Below are 19,255 nucleotides of genomic sequence, written 5' to 3'. Positions count from 1 at the left end.
CCCACAGTCACAACTGCAGAGTATCAGAATATGTCATTGAAGTAACCCACTGCTATGTACCATTCCATGAGGCTGATAAAAGATGCACCGGAGAGTATTTGAGGCCTGCTCAGCAACATGATCAAATACCCCTGTAAGTGTCAAGGCCCACACCATGGCCAGACCATACTGCATGCAGTAACACCCTACCACAACAATCACATAGGGAATTGCTGGCTAGACAGATTTAGCAAGCATTACAAGCTGTGAATGTAAATAGAAAATAGGAAAGCCATAGCAACACATTACAGGAAAGACACCTAGCAGGCATACAACGAGTGAATGTAAAGGTCAAATATTGAAGCCATAGCAACAGATTGCAAGAGCCACTGCTATATACCAGTTACACCACAATCCCCACAGGAAAGCACACACACCCATATACACAGTATTACTAGTCGTAGGTGTCAGTTTACATACACACGGAGAACAGGAAACTGGAGGAAGGAATACTCAGCTTACAGAACAACATGCATTGCAGTGTCTACAACACAGCCTGAAATATGAGAGACATACCAACCCTTACACTCACAGAACAGTGTCCACAGCAAACCAGCATGGTCCCCACCCTGATAATCTGAAAGGGCTATGCCTACCTAACAGACCTTTTTATAGCACAGTCCTGTAATCACAGTGAGAACTGCAATCACTACACAACAGGCTGAATGCAATTAGTAAATGCTGGCTAACAATTGGTGCAGAGGCCATCACATGGACATGTGCAGATACCTACAAAAGCATCATGTACTCCCAGTCCACACATGCAATACTGTCATTGCACCTGCTGGAGGTAGAGAGAGAGAGAGAGAAAGAAAGAAAGAAAGAAAGAAAGAAAGAAAGAAAGAAAGAAAGAAAGAAAGAAAGAAAGAAAGAAAGAAAGAAAGAAAGAAAGAGAAAGAAAAAAAAAACCTGAAACAACAAAGCAAAGAGGCTGACAGCAGGTCAAGCAACTGCAAGCCTACACAAACAGCTGCAACAAACACAGGTAATGTAAAGTACTACTATAATACTCTACATACTGTGAACCCTCCAGATGTGTTATTGGTCTGTATCTATGTATATGAAGATGTGCATAGGGACAGGGACATACTGAAACTGTCACTGAAGGCTCCACATACATATGTATGTGACAGTAGCTATGTGCACATAGCAATTTAGGTTGTAGTGCAATGTACAAATAGGTTGTACAGTAATGGGTGTTCAGCAGTACGTTACTGTGTGTATACATATGCGGAACTAAAAAGGAGTAGATATATATATATATATATATATATATATATATATATATATATATATATATATATATATATATATATATATATGTATCGAGATATGTATGTATATATATATATATATATATATATATATATATATATATATATATATATATATATATATATATATATATATATATATACATATATATATTTATAATATTCATATGTGTATACATAGATAGAGAGGTATGTAGAAATACATAGACATATATAGTTTCACAGTGTCATAGTTTAGTACTAGGCTATCTGCAGACAGTGTATAGAATAGATTTAGAAACTTGCGCCTCTGTATAGTAGTGACACAGTGAAGACCCCCCTACATAATAGCATTAGTTTACTGTGCCTCTGTCTAGTAGTGACACAGAGAAGACCCCTTCTGTAAACCTATGATCTCCCATCCCCTTGTCAAGAATGCACATGAAGAGTGTCAGTGAGGGTCTCTGCCTAACATGAACTGGGATCCTGTTCCACAGTATGGGAAGCCTCTTAGTGATGGATCTGTCCCTACAGTATGTCCTATTCATATGTGTGCTGAGGTTTAAATCCATAGCTATCGTGCTTCTGATGGATTTGGATTGTATGAGGTGGAACATGTCCATCACTACCAGATTGGACATGGCCTACTACATCAGTCACAGATCACCCCTACATAGGCAGTATGCTATGGAATAGAGCATGAATTACGTTAGTCTGGCAGCATATGACAGTTGTTGCAGACCCTTGATCCTCCTGGTGATGTACTCATGGGTTCCCCCTAGCTGTTGCAAGTGCCAGGTGAGGTGCATACCAAATGGGGCATAGTACACAGTCATGGGCCTGATAAGGGAGGAGTATAGGGGTACAATGACCCCTTTTGATGTGGATGTGAATCCCTTCATGATAAGGTGGGCAAGGTAGGAAGTCCATCCAACCACTTTGGCAACGTGGGTGTCAAATGAGAGGTCAGCATTGCACAGTGTCACCAGGTCTCCGATTACTTTGTCTGTACTCAGTGGGTTATTGTCTATGTGATAATATGTAGGTATCTTGTCCGTCCAAAAGGGTATGAGTATACATTATGTGGCATGCAGTGTCAGGCCATGACTCCAGCACCAGTTGTTGGTGTCCGTGAGGCCTGTCAGTAGGATGTATGTGTCAGCAGGTGTATTGCCTATGGCGCCTAGTATGCAGTCATCTATGAACATTGTCAGCCACTACCCTCCCATGTCTGCTTCCACATCTGAGAATAATATGCCGAACATGAGCAGTCCCAGGACAGTGCCCTGTGGGACACCACATGTGACAGGCTCTGAGTCTGACATGGCACCAGTGAGGTTGACTATAGGGTTTCTATCCATTAGCCAGTTTGCAACCCATCATGTGACATATGGATTTACATTTCAGCTGTTGATCATGTCTATGATGGCAGAGTGCGGTATTGTGTTGAATGCCATAGGCAAGTCCAGGTAGGCTGTATGGACCGCTGTGCCCTCAGCAATGGCTCTAGTGACTGATTTGAAAAGGTCAACCAGGTTCATAAGGCAGGATCTGCCCTCTGCAAAGCCAAACCGGGTGGGATCAAGTGTCTAAGTCCCCAATGTCTCTGTGTATGGGTACCATAATGATCCTTTCCATAGTGTTGCAGACCAGGCTGGTTAAGCTTATGGGGTGGTAGTTACCAGGGTCTGTAGAGGTGCCTCCTGTGTGGAGTGGGACTACTGTTGCTGTATGCCAGTGTCCAGGTACATATGCTGTAGTAAGGCTATAGCTGAATAGCACGTAATGTGCATGTGTAGCTCCTCTTGCAGTTCATGTAGCATGCAACCTGCAATACCTTTGGGTCCCATTGATGCTGTGTTTACAGCTCCGCTGAGGGTGGTTCCCAGCTGGACATCTGAGATGACAGGGAGGTTACAGTCAGCTGGGATAAGTAATTCCACATGTGTGAGTGAGAGAGGGGAGAAACCTGCACTGAATCTGTCTGCCAGACTGTTGGCATTATATGTGTGTTCAGTGTAGCGTATGTCACTGTGAACTAACTGTGAACACAACTGAGGGTTCCCACCCAGGTGTGTAACATAGCAGAGGAAGGCCTTGTGGTTATCTGTAGTGACCATAGCGATGTCCCTCTCATTGTTGGCCTTGCATGTTTGTACGACAAAACGTATCTTTCTACTACTGCTGATCAGAGATGCCGTAGCTCTATGAAAGTATGCTCTGCCGTGCAGTAGCTACCTTCTGTTGTTATACAATTTGTTCAGTGCTGGGGTCCACCAGACAGGACACCTGCCCTTGGTGGAGAGGGTCATGGTTTAATTTGTGATTGCATGATCCATGCATTCTTGGAGATGTCTGTAGAAGCATATGTGAAGGTGTCCGCATTGTGGGAAGTGGATTACACTGGCCCAGTGGGCATTAAGGATACCAACTCAGTTATAAGACGTGTAAAGTCGGCATGTGAGAGGTTTCCCACTGTAGTCTTTTGTGTTGTGGGGGAGGTGGGATATGTATATCCAGGGGGATTAGTCTGTGGTCAGATGTGAGTAGTGAGAGGTATACTTCCAGTGTGTAGCACATTGTCCCCATGTTTATGATGATCAGGTCCAGTATATTATCTCCTGTTGTGGGAGAGGTGACTAGCTGTTCCATTGCATTTGACATAGTGAATTCCTGGAACCTTTGGGCTAGGGTGTTTGGGGTAGAATAATGCACCCAGTGTATGTTAGAGTAGTCGCAGTATCCCAATATGATGGTGTGTGGTGGGACATTCATATCCTCCAATGTCTACAGGAAGGCTGACTGTGATCCCTGAGATTGGGAGGGTGGTCTGTAACATGCTACCAGTTGTATAGCAGGTTTGCCTATGGTCATCTGCACCTGGATGGTCTGTGATGCTTCATGTGTTGCCACTAACCTAGAGGTGTGGGTGCCCTCCATGAATATGGACACACCCCCTCCCTTTTTGTTTTGTCCAGAGTCCTGGGGCCAAAATGCATGATACGGGGTATAGCCTGGTACCGCTGGTGTGCTCTCAGGAGCCTTGAACCAGGTTCTCACTTACTGCACAGACATCGAGATTGGTAGAATATGTACATACAGATATATGTAATACACACATACATATATAGATATCTGTAGAGACTTATACATATACAGATAGATCTGACTGACAACAGATATGTCTGTATATGACTATCTCTCACTCTCTGTCCCACCCCTCACACTCACACTCACCCTGTGTCTCTCTCTCACTCACTCCCCCTCTCTCCCCACATCTATATGTATATATCTACATCTATATATACATATTATATATACATATATACAAACAGATATATATCCATATACAGATATAAATATATCAATATATATATATACATATATATATATATATATACATATATAGACTGTGTGAGGCACATGTGTGCAGATGTCTTGCAACAGGTGCCTGGTGTCACAGGCATGGAGTGAACACCAGTGTGGATACTGGAGTACCATACCCCATTCAAAAACACTGACACCAGTAACCACCACATATGTACATGCCTGCCCACCACTGCATGTGTCAGGGGGGAACAGGGTCAACAAGTGTACAATAGGCTCCACATCGATATACACAGTGGCACACTAGTCCTGTAATACCTGTACATGGACTGTGTCAGCGGACATGGTGTGTCAGCTATGGACATGTAGGTCACTGTACCCCTCCACACCCCACAATGTCCTACACGGTATGTACCTCCCATGACAGCTACAGATATGGAGAAGGACTCAGACATATGCAAGTAACTGTGTCAATGCACTCAAATGCCACAGAGCGCACACAGACTACCTACATAGAGGTTACCACTGCTGGATATACATAGTTTGGTCACACCCATGACAGTTGTCTACCAACCATGGTAACACCTCCAACATCCACAACACAAATTACCTATGTCTGTCGTCCTTGTCACTGCAGTATAGAGCACATGGTGGATGTACGGGACCCTACCCACAGATATGACATACCCTGTAGTAGACCACACAGAATTAAGAAGCAAGGCTCCCCATGAGTAGATGTCAGACATACCCCTGCTGAATGTTATGCTGATAGGTAATATGCCTTATGAGTCACACTGTTTAACTGTTTGTAAGGAGCAGGTACGATCATAACACATGTGTCACAAGGGGCAAGGTAGCATAACAGTATGCTGCTGTAGGCCCAGGGCCAAAAGCACACTACCTACCTAGGACACAATGCACACCCATGAACACATTGCAAATGGAATATGTGAGGTGGAATGAGTGTGCTAGTGACTGGGTGCATGTTGTGTACTGGTGTGATTGCTCACCATGACTGTCTGTCTGTCATGGTAGTGTGTGTCCTTGGTGTGAGGCCAGAGACAGGTGTGTGAGGTATTGCGATCAACACATACTACATTGCCATATGTTGTGATGTGTTACCCTGTATGTCACTGTGGTGTAGGTAGTGTTATGGCAAATAAGAGTAGTGTGCATTACCAGTGAAATATGTAACGTGCATTATGTGCAGTACATGGGCTGATAATGTTCCTCATACAGTATCTTGATACAAACCCCCAGTGTGAGGTTGTGTATTGTACCTGATACAGTGTGTTGACTGCTGCAGTATACTAGTCTGTTGTATGGAGTGTGTCAGGTACTGTTGCACAGTTGACGGATGAGCACTGATATCTGATCATGTACATGTGTATCCCTCAATAGACAGACAGATGCTATATATGGTGCCTAAGTTATATCACTGCAGTCAAGTATTATGTGTATTATGTGTGCTATAGTTTGCTGACAGATATTGCTGACATATTTTCCTTCTCCTTTTCAGGGCCATGGCTCACCAGTGGAACCCAGTCTACTCCGCTACAAAGGAGGAGGAGATACACCAGAGCCTGGTGCGGGATTTCGCTGTACTCTTTTCCCGCACCAGCTAGAACCAGCAGGAGGGGGCTGCACTGTGGCAAGACCTGGTCCATCGGGTAAATGACATAGGCACACATAACCGGACATATGAGCAGGTACGCCATCACTGCAGTGATTTAATTAGAAATGTCCATCAGCATGCATCGGATATCCACAGGCAGCAGCTTGCCACAGGTGGTGGGGTGGCTAGACATCCCCCCCTCACCAGACTGGAGGGACTACTCCTGAGTGTTGTGGCTCCAGCACAACAGCAACAACAACAGCATACATGTGTAATGATGGAAGCTGGAGCCACACAGCAGCAGGACACAGAGCATGCAGGTAACATGCCATGTGTATAGTTGATCATTCTGTACACTGCTGGTTATGCATGTGTGAGTGTGTCCTCGTTTTGTAGCTGTAATCTTGGTAATTAATGTGCATTAGTGATAACCTCATTATCTGCAGTACACCTGTGGAAGCTAACTGTTGCACTACTGAACTGTATCATGCCCACAGTATCAATGGCACAGTTGTGCCCACTGACGATAAATTTCTCTTTTCCGCAGGTCCCTCTGTTGTAACAGCAAGGCAGCCTATCCATGCTGGTGAGTGTGTAATACCATTACCTTCAATACTCTGTATACTGATAGTAATAATAGGCTGAAGCAGTAGTGCTATGTGTTTGATTGCAGGTGTGTTTGTGTCTGTGGGTTGATATCTCATATACTGAGGTGTCTGAATGTGTGCATGTGTGCATGTGTGCATGTGCCCATGTGTGCATGTGTGCATGTGTGCATGTGCCCATGTGTGCATGTGTGCATGTGCCCATGTGTGCATGGGTGCATGTGTGCATGTGCGCATGTGTGCATGTGTGCATGTGCCCATGTGTGCATGTGTGCATCAGTGGTGGCATTGTGTACACATTGTAAACTGTGTTTCCTGTCTTACTCCCACAGGTTCTGGTGCTGCTCTGGTATCGTGCAGCAGGGAACCTGAATCAGCTGCTGTGGATAGTGATAATGATGATACCTGTGTAATGGCACAGGTAGGTGTGCCAGGGTCCGTCATTGGTCAGCCAATTGACACTAACAACTGTTGACCCCATCAATGCGCACAGTCATCCTGCCAATACATCCTTTGTCACCAATGTCCCTAGGTGATGGACAGGATACAGTGGGCATTGACCAGGGTAATGTGGTACCGGTGGCACATGCATCCCCACACTACAGCCATGGCCAGGGCCCTGACATGGTACCACACAGGCAGACGTCCATGGGTTCTCGTGGGAGCATCCATGGGCGTACCGCCCCTGTCAGACATGCCCACAGAGGTCTTTCAACTCCAGCTATGTTTCGGGCTGTAATGCAGGCACAGTCACGTGTGGAACGGTACACCAGACAGGGTCTGACGAAGCTGAGAGCATGTCGCACAGCCATGAGTGACAGTATGCATGATGTTGCGGCTGCCATCCGCAACTTCACCGAGGTCATTGACAGACGTTGGGGGGACACATTAGATCTGTTCCACAACTATATGTCCATGAGCCAGGGCAATGGTGGATGGTTGAGGCATTGATGTGGCCGTATGCCATCAACAGCAGCAGCTGGCAGCCATCGTGGACGACAACAGGGCCGCAGCTGCTCACATAGTGCCAGCAGCAGCCCCAGCAATGCTGGGTCTGTGCTGTCATCGGACCACCCCAGGAGACCACGTGCACGTGGCGCTGGACAGTCCCAACAGGGACCTGTCTCCATTCAACAAACACCTGCTTCTGATGACAGTACCCAGTCTGGCTTAGTACCTGATATGGTCCATAGCACCCCTGCCAGGCACAGGTACCATGTCTGTGGCCACAGACAGTGATCTGTATGACCTGGCAGGTACAGTCTGTGGCTGTCCACAAACACCTGTATATGGCAGCTATGAGGTGGGACTGTGTGCATTCATACACACATGCAAAGTGATAACACCTAGGGCTACCACATACATGCACACACTGCATCAACATTGCCCCATCTTGTATTGCTGTCCCTCACCAACACAAACACACAGACATGTCAATTGGTTGGATCAGTGGCAGACTCAGGCATACCAGGTACACACCCTGTGCATATGATGAAACTGTGCCACCTCCTGCAATCTGTAAAATCGGTGCAGGAACAGGTTAACATGGTGCTGATGCACAGGGTGACTACATAGACGTATTGTAATGGTATGATGTTGACAACAGTACAGTGTAATGATAGCATTGTGGGTATATACCAGCATGCCTGATGCAGTTACAGTATGAATGTCATTGTATTGTTTTGTACACCCATAGTAATTACCACAGTGTTCTGTCTGCACATCTTTGCATACTGGTGGTGAGGCTGTGAAGGGATGGCCACCTACATAGGTAGCACAGGGGATACAACAATGTACATATTGATACTCAATGATGGCCCTGTCAACTGCGAGTTGCATGCTGTCCACACACGACTCTGCAATGCAGATGTTCCAGGATGTTGATATCTGTGCAGTACTACACAACAGGTTCAAGGCTCACAAGAGCACACTAGCATTACAAGGTCACACCTAATACCATGCATAACAGCACCAAAACACAGAACTAACTATGACAGGAGGGAGAGTGTCCATACATGTCAAGGATACCAGGACAGGTAGCATACATCATACTAAGTCTGGAACTGCTGAGTGAGGGCTCAGTGTCTGTTATTTGACATGTGTATTATTACAGGTATGAGCACTTGGGTATCAGGCCAGTTATTCAACATTACGAAGGTACGTGGTCTATACACTTGTGGGGGGTGTGGCTGGACCCAGCCCGTCTGACCTGGGAATGTCTGGGTACTGGCTTAGAGTGCCTGCATATATGCACTGTTACATACTGGAAGTAGTACACCTTGTTTGTTGTAGCATAGTCTACATACAGGCCTGCTGACTGTAGCTTTGTTTGTATGCATGTTTGCCTGTTATGTTCCTGAAACACTGATTCCACCTGCAGTGCAGATATACAGTGCCTCTGTGGATCCCTAGTGACATCTGTGTTGCTTACTGTACTGATGTCCATGTGTCACTTGACAGAACGTCACTGTTTGTCCTGTTTGCATGTAGCTTGCCTGTAACACATTGCGTATGACTTACCTCACATTTGCTCAAGACAGCATTCATATATTCCAGGACTAACAAATCAGGAGCACTACACCCTCACATAGTCACCTTGAGTACCTTGTTCCCCATTGGCCCTATGTGTCGTTACTTAGTATGGGAGTCACAATGCTATGGTAGTATGTGCAAAGGTCACCTGTCAATCTACTCTCAGGTCCAGTTGGTGAATCTGAGTCATGTGGCAATGTTACAGCTGCCTCATGTACACAGACAACCCTCTCCCCTTCCCATACACGTACAACACATGTGAGAGATGCAACCACATAGCCAGACTGGGGGCTAAGCTCTGTTTACACAGCACTGGCATTCCCTGTCAGGTGGAGTGGGATACTACAGTGAATATAGTACCAGTCTCCCATAGACCTGCTACGACCACAATCCAAACACAGAAACACACAGGTACATTATTGGGCTCTCAGAATAGCATCCTGCCTGAGCAGCTGACACCTGCAAAGCAGACACACAAGCAAACGTTAAGCCAGAGCAGAGCACATGCAACACATAGTTCACAAAGCCTGTGTGCCAAACAGTCTCAGGCCATGCGGCTAGACAACACACCTGCTACAGTTGTATGAGGTACCTCTATCATCACGTACACGGTGGTCCTGCTCCCAGGCTGAACAAGGTGACAGTCACGCTGAGCTGCCCATCGGGCACTATGATCCACCACATAACACAAGCAAAGCGGTCACTCCAAGGCATGTAGAAGTATGACTCAGTCATTGTCTGTGCCAGTGTGTATGACCTCTGACGCACCTCCCTGGACTACATGTTAGGGGACATAGAGGGGCTCGCTGAGCTTGTGGCACAGGCTGGTATGACCCTGGCCTTGAGTAGCATCTCACCCTCACCATGAATGCTGCCACATTATGTAGACAGGATCATCAGTTTCTGCAATTAACGTATCTTTCAGTGACATCCAAAGGGGATCCAATGCCTGTCAGTGTGGGATTACATGCTGGACATGCCACATTGCTTTGCTTGGGAAAGCTTGCACCTGTCACCCATGGGCCGTTGTATATTGGCAGAGGCTGTTGCTACACACATAGTGCCTTTGTATGCAAGGCTGACATTACATAGCCACCTACACAGGTATCACACGGGATGGGACACTAATAGCAATGCTACTCAACAGCAGCAGTGTAAACCTCAAGATGCATGCAGTGGAAACTGTCCTTAGCATGGGGTACAGCAATATCCATGCAGTAACAGACTCCTGGTACAAGGCTCCCAGGTGCACACCATCAGTGCCAGGTCATTCCTGATACCATGCTTGTCATCCCCTATACATGTACCAAACCAAAACAGGGGGGTTGTATCCAAAGGCACCTCAGATACACACACCCCCAGGTTGGTGGCACTGCACAAAACATCAGAGCCTCTCCATGTGCAACACACAGTGGTTTAGACTGCCGTCAGGTTCATAGCCTGGCACACACCACACTCCCATACCCAGGAAACCCACTTGGCCTTCCTGACAACACTGGGAATATGACGGTTTCTACACACACCATTATATGGTTGTACTGCGACTACCCAAACATACAGTGCGAACATTATTCTAGCTGCAAGAACCTATCCGAAGGGTTCTTATCATTCATTCCTGCATTGCTATGGAACAACTTGTTACCACTCCCACAAGTGGTGACAACATGCTGTACCTGTTCATCACCAACATGTGGACTATATGCTCCAGACCAATCCCTCGCTGGTGGGATGACACCATCTACAACCCACACTGTATAGTCACATACTACATGCAGCCCCTGCACAGAACACCACAGCCATACAGTTGTCTGATGCATATTCCATGTATTCACATGAGGAAGGCTTCGGACATGGGAACTCTTGCAGTTCACAGGTACATATGTTTAGGTGGCACACACATCATGTGTGCATTGACATTGCTGATAAAATGTATGTCGTGCAATATTGGGAACAATACCCCACACACATGGACAAACTGTGTGACAAAAATACACATGGCATCTGTAGGATACAAACCCCTACCTAACTATGTTAGATTACTTGTGAGAGTCGCAGTAGCAGAGTGTACTATTTGCATTACTGGGAGGATTGCTTTCTCCTGCTGTAAGTATAGGGTGCTGACATCATCAGTGTTTAGACAGTGGAATATGCAGCATGTGTTGTGTAGTAATAGTTGCCAAAAGGGACATTTTTCATACACATGGAATTGCACACACAACTCCCCTCCACACAGTCACGCACACACTGGGCACTTGCAGGATTCAAACCCCTACCTAACTATGTCATGACACTTGTGAGAGATGCATTAGCAAAGTGCGCTATCTGCATTACTGGGGGGATTGCTTTCTCCTGCTGTACTTATAGGGTGCTGACATCATCAGTGTTTAGATAGTGGAATATGCAGCATGTGTTGTGTAGTAATAGTTGCCAAAAGGGACATTTCTCATACACATGGAATTACATACACTACTCCCCCCACACACTGGGCATTTGCAGAATTCAAACCGCTACCTAACTATGTTATGACACTTGTGAGAAACGCATTAGCAGAGCGCGCTATTTGCATTACTGGGGGGATTGCTTTCTCCTGCTGTACTTATAGGGTGCTGACATCATCAGTGTTTAGACAGTGGAATATGCAGCATGTGTTGTGTAGTAATAGTTGCCAAAAGGGACATTTCTCATACACATGGAATTGCACACACTACTCTCCCTCACACAGTCACACACTGAGCACTTGCAGGATTCAAACCCCTACCTAACTATGTCATGACACTTGTTAGAGAAGCAGTAGTGGACTGCGCTATTCACATTACGGGGTATATTTCTTCTCCTGACATATGTATAGTGTGCTGACATCATTATGGATGAAGAGGTATGTACATCTGTGACTATCCATCAGTACAGGGGAGAGCATATCTATGCATTAACTTTGCACAGGCACAGTGGCCTACTGTACTGTGGAGGCAGATGCCAAATACACTGTGGATAGCCTTTTGTATTCCCTAGGGACAACAGTCAGGTATTGCACTCTACGGCCATATGTTTACCTGTCAGATGCAAGTATCTGTTGCTCATATACTGTTTGTGGGTCTTTATTGCCATAGCCTTCCCTATCTCTATAAACAATGTGTGTACTGTGGGAGATATTTGCATATGAGTAGGATCCAGTACTTTACTTATGTCTCTGTTGTAACTTCACTGTGTGCACTGGGCAGATGTCTGTATTGTGGGAAGTTCCTGTGTTAACACATAGAAATGCCAGATATGTGTGTGCAACTGCTGAACTGTGACATGGCCTAAGTGTGTGAGCATGCCCAGTTCACAGTTTGTATGGCTTCTTGACGGCCACATCTCATTTATCTAAGTGTGCGAGCATGCCCAGTGTGACCTTTCCTTATGTTGGGATCTGTGGACCACCACATTTCTGTTTGTGTGTGGACGCCATCTATATATCACATGTACAGTTGAGTGTTGGACATCAGATTGTGTTCTTACTGCCCAACTGCTGTGTGTCTGAACCTAACAGGCATTATGCTGTGCCTGCAGGGTCGCCATGGGATAGTTTGCATACAGTTGTCATCATCCTTTCTTGCTGACCAAACAGTTGTATTGTTGTATAGTGTACTGGTGCAGAACTTTCACTGTGGTGGACAGTATAATCGGTTTCAGTCCTATCACTGCTTGTAATGTTTCTAGTGAGCACACCAGACTGGTTGAGGTCCAGTTGTGCAGATATGACCATGTTGCATTTTGTTCAGATATGGACAGCTTAGTACATGATTGCCCGACATTGTTAATGTGTTCCACAACTTGTGTGGACAGTGACAAACAATGGTCATGTGCCCTAGTCCATTTGTAATGCTAGTCAGAGAGTGTGTGTCCTTCAACACACATTTACTGGTGTTTGCCATGACATATGTCATGGTTAGTGTGCTGTGCCTCTGTCTACCCGTGACGTACAGGTAATATCCAGGGTACACCTACCATCTCCCATCCAGTCATCATGATTCCTCTGGATGACAGTCACAGAGGCACTCCCTGGATATCCTGTAGTGGGAGTTTAGTTGTGAGTGGAGTGAGCTTCTGGGTTATGGATCAATCAGTACAGCATGTCCTGTTTATGTCTGTGCTGGGGTTCAGGCCTGTCAGCTGCATAGGTCACCAGCATTCAGTGTTTACATGGTGCCAAATGTCCATTGATACCAGGTTGGTCATGGCTCTATACATCAGGCATAGTTCACCTCCAGCCAGGCAGTATGGCACTGTGTGGAGCTTCAGTTTCTTTACTCAGGCAACACATGACATCTGTTACAGCTCTGCGATCCTCCTGGTGGGGTATTTGTGTGGTCTTTCCAGTTGATGCAGGTGTCTGCTACGGTACATCCTTGAAGGGCCATTGTACACAATTGTGAGGCTGCTGATGGATGACTGGAGAGGCACATTGACTTACCCTAACCAAGCTGTGCTTACCTTCATAATTAGGTGGGTATATGGTATGTTTCTGTAACCACTACAGACACATGGTTGTCACATGCAGGATATCTATCACCTTGTGCCCCCAGGTCTCTTATTGCTCCTGATGTACTTACTGGGTTAACACCTATGTGGTAATTTCTGGCCATGTACTGTGTTTCCACAGGAATTGACTATACACTATTCTGCATTTAGCTTGTTGACATGGCTGTGGCACCACTTGTGTGTTTCTATGTGTGCCTTTTGTAGGTTGCTTGTGTCAGCTGGAGCGTTCGATATAGTGTCCAGTTTGCAGTCCTCTGCAAACCTGTTCAGACAGAGTCCTTCCATGTTGGCCTGTACCTATGTGACATATATAGCATACAAGAGAGGTCCCAGGACCATGCCTTGTGGGATGCCAGTTGTACCTGGTTTGCAGTCTGCCATGGCTACAGCATGTCTGCCAGGTCAGTTCTGTCCTTGAGCTGGTTTGCAACCCATCTACTTGCATAGGGGTTTATAGTTAGGCTGGTGAGCTTATCTGTACCGCCAACTAGGGTATTGTATGGAAGGGTTTAGCAAGGTGCAGATAGGCTGTGTGTTCAACATTCCCCACATCACTGGGCTTGGTGCATGTTTCACATGAGTCAGACATGTGTACGGGGCAGGATCTGCCCTATGACAGCCACACTGGGTAGGGTCCAATGTCTGTAGGTACCCAATCTCATTATTCATGGGATCCATGATCATCCTCTCCATTACTTTGCCAACCTAGATAGTCAGGGTTGAGGGGTGATAGTTTGCAGTATCCAATCAGGCACCCCCTTTGTGGTGTGGGACAACTATTGCCATACACCGCTCTTTGGGTACATATCCTGTGGTAGGACTGATAGTGCACAGTAATGATATTTGCTGTTCCATTCTTCTTACAGTACTTGTTGGACACAACCCAGGACACCATCTGGTACCATTGATGCTGTGTGCTGTGCTTTGTGGATGCTGGCTGTTACCTCAGCATCTGCAATGTCGGGGGGGGGCCAGCATTCTCCTGGGATAGATATTTGGCAGTTAGGTGCTGGTGGGGTGGTTGGAAGGAATCTGTTTTGTAGGCTGTTGGCAATGTGTGTGGGTTTGGTGTATTGTTTGTGATATTAGAGTGCTGCAGAGCATATCTGTGGATTATCACCATGGTTCCTACCATCAGGTAGGACAGCTGTGTGATAATCCTTTGTGTCCTGCACAATTTGTATCATCATAGGTTCATAGGTTCATACTCGGCTATCTGCCCTGGCCTTGTTTGAGCATGGACAGACTGTGTGTGGGTCTCAACACCCCTTGCAATGTGCATATTATGCCCACATAGGGTTTACTTTCCTAGATGTGACACAGGGATGGCCCCCAGTGTACACCTACTATCTCCCATGCACTTCAACGGATTTCTCATGTTGAGTTTGTGTGTGGAGCTCAGCCTATCATGGACTGGGATTCTGTTCCAGAGTGTCCTGTGCCTCTGGGTTATGGGTCTGTCCCTCCAGCACATCCTATTAATCTATGTGTAGAGGTTCAGATATCTCACTGTGGTGTGTCTGCTGGAGGTTTCTGCAGTGGAGCATGTCCATTCATTCTGGATTGGACATGGCCTTGTACATCAGGCATACATCACCTGTGACTGTGCAGTATGCTTCTGAATTGGGCTGTGGTTTCTTCAGCCAGGCTGCAGATGTCCAATGTTTGGACCCTTTATCCTGTTGGTGGGGTACATTTGGGGTCTTTCTGACTGCTGCATGTGTAAGGTAAGGTACATCCGAACTGGGGCATAGTTGTCACATATGGGCCTGATAAGGGAAGGGTATGGGGGCACAGTGACCTCTGTAGCTCTACACGTGCATCCTTTCATATTAAGGTGGGCAATATAGCAGGTCTTCCTGGCCACCTTGGCAATGTGAGTGTCACATGACAGGTTGCCGTCCACTTGTGTCCCTAGGTCCATGATTGCTTCTTCCATACATAATGGATTGCCACCTATGTCATACTTTGTGTGTGCCTTATTTGGTATTTGTTGGGACATTCATACTCTGAAGTGTCTTCAGGAAGGCTGGCTGGGGTACCTGGTTTTGTGTGTGGGGTCTGTTGCAGGCTTCAAACAGGTACACAGTTTGAGACAGTGTTACTTGCCCGTGGATAGTCCATGCTGCTTCTTGCTGTGGTACCAACCTGGGGGTGTGGTTATTCTTGATAATTACTGGTAGCCACACTCCTATTGTCATGTGTTCCATGTTTTGGAGCTGTAGAGCATGGTATGAGGCATAACCTGGTAGTATTAGGGTGCTCTTCTGGGCCTTGCCCAGGTTTCTGTTACAGAACACATATTACCATTCTCCATGCTGTGGTGGGTTTGGTCTGCATGCACCTTGCAGGTTAGACTTCTGGCATCGGGTAGCATTACGTCCAGGTTATTATCCCTTGTGCTACCTATGTTGGTGGGTTTGTGTTTCCAGACTTACCTATTCCAGGCACAGTGGGGGTGACAGCAGCCTTTGCCAGTATCTACACAGCCAGGTGTGCTGGGTGCGTGCCATCCCTAGCAGGTGGGGCATCATGTTTTGCTCGGCATGTCAGCCCAGGCTGTCAGCCATGTGTTCTGCCTTGCTAACAGCAATACCTCAGCCAATTATTGTACTTGATCTTGTTGTCTTCATAGTGTGGCATCATGCTTGGTGAAGGTGAGATGTTAGGTTGGGTCTTCATGTTTGCATATACTAGATGGTGTTACATTGCTTAACACATGGCAATCATGCCTCAGGTGGTGCTGCAGGGCTGCCTCTGTTGGATGCACATACTACACTCCCTGTACATGTTTGAGAGCAGGTTATGTCATGTTAGGCATCCCTGTTAATATATGAGTGAGTCAGAGAGGGGTATCATTCCCAGGGTTCCTACTGAGCCAGTGTATGTGCTATGCATTGCCTCTTTGCCAAGGCCAGGGCATACTGGGCATGCCTCCTTCTGCCTACTGGGGCAGGCTCAGGTTGTTCCTCCTCTGAGTCACGCTCTGCCTGTGATGGCCTTGGCAATGGTGGCGGGCTGTTTGTCCTGGCCCTATGCTGGTCCTGCTGCAGCTATTTTCACAGGATCATATTATGTAGCATAGCACATACCATGACAATTTGGGTACATGTAGTTGGTGAGTACTGCAAGGCTCCACCAGATGTGTCCAGGCACCGGAACCGTGACTTGAGCAGCCCAAACACACGCTCTATTACATTACGTGTTTGTGCGCATGCCTCATTATGGCATTCCTGTTCAGGTGTGTATGCATTTCTGATGGGTGTCATCAGCCATGGCTACAGTGCATAACCTGCATCCCCCACTAGGTGACCATGTGGGATGTCCATATTGGCAAATGTCTGGTACAGCTGCGTCAAATGCCAGATATGGGAATCATGGTAGCTCTCAGGGCAGCCAGCACACACATTCATTATTATGCCCTGGGCATCACACATGACCTGGCAGTTGATGGAGGGGAAGCCCTTGTGGTTAATGTAGGCCCTGCCCCACTCACCGGCTAGTGCTTTGATGCGTATGTCCGTGCAGTCTATTGCACCCACTACCTCAGGGTATTCCGCTATTTGCTGGAAGAGACGCATATTGCTGGCCAATACCTCACAGGCATTGGGGAAATATACATGATCACCGACATGTGCTGACATGGCATCCAGGCACTGGTGCAGTACCCTGGAGGCTGATGCCTGTGATATCCCCATCATATCACCAGTTGGTCTCTGGAAGGTACCTGTTGCTAGTATTCTTAGGCCAACACATACCTTGGTTTCCACTGGGATGGGTTAACCTCTGTTGGTTCTGTGTGTGAGGAGTGGCCTGCACAGCTCAACAATTTGCTGCAGGAGGTCTCTGTCCACTCTATAGTGCTCCACTATCTCCAGCTCATGTAACCCCTTGTAGGTGACCCTGGGCCTGTACACTCTTCTCCGTCTCCTCACTGTGGGTTGTCTGGCAGCATTTCCATTGTCACCACCCTCAGCAAGTCTCCTATGTCTCCTTATGACAGCTATGGCAGCCCCTAGCATGTTTGGACTGAGTGCAGCTTTTTCAGTTTTCATTTCTACTAGCTTACTCCTGTCTTGCAGTGTCTCTTGAGAGAAACATACTGCAATGCTGTTTGCAGTGTTTTAAGGGCTGGGCTTATATTCTGCCTGTGTAATTGCCTGCTTCTAATTGTTTTCACCTGCTACCTTTACAGGTATTCCCTGCTAGTTTCCTACTATTTCTTCTGCTTCCTTTTCCTCTCTGTTTCCTCAGGGGGAGCAGCGCGCATACCAGCGAAAACACGCTCACAGTGGCTACCACACGTGCACACATGCTTACACGGACTAGAATCTGCCTATTCGGGTTAAAACACGCGCACACCAGCGCAAACAGGTTTACAGATCTTTAAACAGGCACCTACATGCTTACTCTGCCTTACACGCGCACACTCTGTCTTACTCGCTGCTCTCAGCGCGCACACGCTCGCATGCACGTACAGCAAGAAACTTTGGTGTTGGCCACAGTGTACACCTTCCATTTCTTGACTTTCCCATGCTTATCTGTTGACACTCCTCTTTTTCTGCTGTGTGATTGATATGTTTCACATACCACTTTGCTCCAATGAGCTTGATTTCTTCCTGACATTCCCCCCTGTGATGTCACCTATCTCCTACTCTGTTACTCCCCCTTATCTAACTCTTACACTACACGGACTGTGCTCATTTGCTATGTAACAGTGTGATTCACTATCCTACCATTCATTTACATAGGATTGCCTGCTAATGCTTAGTTACATGTCTTACACTCAGCTTCCACCCTTAGCAACCACTAGACAGTGACCATGTTGTTTTTGGTCTGCTAGTCCCTGCATTGCAAATCCATGTATTACATAAAACCCACATTTGTGGGTTTCAAACCTTCATTTTTCAGTTTTATATAGCGCAGCCCATTTGCGCGGGGCTGCGTTGTGTTTAAACATCGCCGATCTCTGAAAAAAAAATATTTTTTTTCATGTTTGCATCGGATTACCATGCCAAAGGCCACATATTTGGCCATTGGCATGCTGACTGCAACATTTGCACACTTTATTTGGAGCTGTCATGGCTCCATTGTGTTATTTGCAGTAATGTACTCAGTTGTCAACTGAGTACATTTCTGCAACTAACACGACTCTTACACGGGCTGGTTTCAGCTTTGTGGATCGCTAATCTACCTCATTTGCATGCCTTTCGGCTGCAAGTGGGGTGATTAGCATATCCACTCCCTGCCCATGTAAGAGTCATTTTATCTGTCTCTTACACGGGATTTCGGGCTGTTCCTGGATCGTGATGGCTGCATGGAGTCTTACACGGCTCTTAGACTCCATGCAAGCCATCGTGAAT

The sequence above is a fragment of the Protopterus annectens genome, chromosome 11.part0 (assembly GCF_019279795.1).
Source record: "Protopterus annectens isolate FY-2018-M chromosome 11.part0, PAN1.0, whole genome shotgun sequence".
Classification (NCBI taxonomy): domain Eukaryota; kingdom Metazoa; phylum Chordata; order Ceratodontiformes; family Protopteridae; genus Protopterus; species Protopterus annectens.
Note: the sequence above shows the minus strand (reverse complement) of the source record.